The 2608-nt window shown below is 40.5% G+C and overlaps 1 long non-coding RNA gene across 1 annotated transcript; it reads left to right on the top strand.

Annotated features, from left to right (window-relative positions):
* The first annotated feature begins 237 nt into the window (after positions 1–237).
* Positions 238–2352, top strand: LOC132343246 (uncharacterized). The gene is made up of 3 exons (XR_009491980.1): positions 238–850; positions 947–1029; positions 1729–2352. It is a non-coding gene; the product is annotated as an uncharacterized lncRNA (long non-coding RNA).
* Positions 2353–2608: the final 256 nt, after the last annotated feature.

Below are 2608 nucleotides of genomic sequence, written 5' to 3'. Positions count from 1 at the left end.
GAAAAACATAAATACAGTATACTAACGCATATATATGGAATTTAGAAAGATGGTAACAATAACCCTGTGTACAAGACAGCAAAAGAGACACTGATGTATAGAACAGTCTTATGGACTCTGTGGGAGAGGGAGAGGGTGGGAAAATTTGGGAGAATGACATTGAAACATGTAAAATATCATGTAAGAAATGAGTTGCCAGTCCAGGTTCGATGCACGATACTGGATGCTTGGGGCTAGTGCACTGGGACGACCCAGAAGGATGGTATGGGGAGGGAGGAGGGAGGAGGGTTCAGGATGGGGAACACATGTATACCTGTGGCGGATTCATTTTGATATTTGGCAAAACTAATACAATTATGTAAAGTTTAAAAATAAAATAAAATTAAAAAAAATAAAAAATAAAAAGTGGTCTGTTGATCAGATATATTAGCAAATCTAAGACTTTTAAATAAACTTGCTGAAGCAAGTGGCAGATATTCTAATATAGGAGTCACAGGACAAATGTTGTAAAGCACGCACTGAAAACACACAGGCTTTTCCAGAACGTTTCTGTTACCAGTGAAAATAGCCTAAGAATAATCATCAATTCCTTGGGAGAAACGTGCTTGATATAAGTGCTCAGAGCATATTCCGTTATCCTGTTGCTGCTGTTTACTCACCAAGTTGTGGCTGATTCTTTGTGACCCTTTTGACTCCTCTGTCCACAGGATTTTCCAGACAGGAATACTGGAGCAGGTTGCCATTTCCTTCTCCAGGGGATCTTCCTGACCCAGGGATTGAACCTGAGTCTCCTGCATTGGCAGGCAGATTCTTGATTACTGAGCCTCCACGGAAGCCCTCCATTATCAGAGTAATCATATTTAATCAACTCTATACAGTTTTCATGGTAGTGCAGGGGTTTAATCTTCCCATCTAAATTATTTGTCACATTCATAATGTTCTGTAGGTACTTTTTGAACAGACACCTGATGGATAAAACCTGTGATTATCAGAGCCAATATCTTGAGGCCTAGAAGAGTCCACAGGCAGGTAGGTAGCACATTTTGTAGAGCTTAGTTTTAAAGATGTTTATTTCTGTATGGATAATCTACATAGAGTTCTGTTAGAAGAGATGGAAGTTGGGATCAGGTGAGAAAGCCAGAATTGACCCTCTTGGAGGAGAAAGCCTGAAGTAGGAAGACATGCACACACTTGAAAAGTACAAAGAAAGTCAATTTTGCTATAACATGCCATATGCTCCTATATTAACCAATATGATAATTTGATACCAGAAGACTTTCATAACTATGAAGTTAAACATGGTGAAAATGGTAGTGAAGTGAATAGATGAGCACACCACAGAAAATTCACATCATCTTCTTGTATGATGAAGTCAGGTGAGTCAGTAGTAATACAGATTCAACAAATGAGCTGGTTGGGAATTTAGAAGTCTCAATCAGAAATGACTCGCTCATTCAAACAACTTTCTGTCTGAAGTTCTTTTCTGTTAGATATCTACCAAGGAGGCATTACTTTGGAGTTATTAAGTTGCCTAGGCTTACAGACTTGGAGGCTTGCTTTTGTTAGGCAGTTCAGAAGCATCTATCTCCAAGGCTCAGATTTGTATTAATCAGCTTAATGCTGATATATGGACAGAGAATGCAAATTCATCCATTTGCAGGGAGAGCTGTAACTGTCATATAACCAGAATATTAATGATCTCAGCACCAGGACATTCTCTCCCTACAGGTCGGCCTGAAGAAGAGACAGATTCTAATCAGAACACTTGCTAGCAAGGCATCAGAACATAAAGCATTAGTTTGATGACCTGCAATATTTCTCGACAATAGGCTAAGTTAGCCTGTTGTTTCTGCCATCGCAATACGAAAAACCTTGACGATGGACTACAGTATTCTCTGTCTTCTGGCTGGGCCCACTGCCTTTTTAAAATGCTTTGATGAGCAGCTCACAGGTAACTTTTTAATTCTAGTTTCATAGCTTCCTTAACCCACCAAACCTACTTTGGAGTTACATAGGGCTTCTCAGGTGGCAGTAGTGGTAAATGCGGTAGTAGCCAATGCAGGAGTCTCAGGACATGTGGGTTTGATCCCTGGGTTGAGAAGATCCCCTGGGGTAGGAAATGGTACCCCACTCTAGTATTCTTGCAGAGGAGCCTAGTGGGCTACAGTCCATGGGGCCACAGAGTCTGACACGACTAAGCACACACAGTCTTTCTTTAGACTTGTTAATGAACTCCCTCCTATCACATTCAGATCCATTAGGTTTAAGCCCTTGATGTGGCCTTGCACATTGCAATGGCCTGTTAGAAATAATTTTATTTTATTCTTTTCCCAGCTTCATCAGTGATTATTTAAACTCATGGAAAAAAAAAAAAAAAGCCTAGTCATTGCTGGTGATAGGAGTCTGGTGTAATTATTGAATACTGGGGTTGGGAGTGACAACATCTTCAAGAAGAAAAGTGGAGATTAGAAAAGGTTTCTAGACACAGGAGAGACCAATCTGTGTTAGGAGTGGGGAGACTTGGGGAGAAAATATGCCAAGTTGGTTGTGGAGTGCTGACCTACTGCTGCAAAGACCTTACCTCAATCATGCAAATGCAGATGAGTGA

The sequence above is a fragment of the Bos taurus genome, chromosome 20, assembly GCF_002263795.3.
Source record: "Bos taurus isolate L1 Dominette 01449 registration number 42190680 breed Hereford chromosome 20, ARS-UCD2.0, whole genome shotgun sequence".
Lineage (NCBI taxonomy): Eukaryota > Metazoa > Chordata > Mammalia > Artiodactyla > Bovidae > Bos > Bos taurus.
This window is presented reverse-complemented; position numbering and strand designations above follow the sequence as displayed.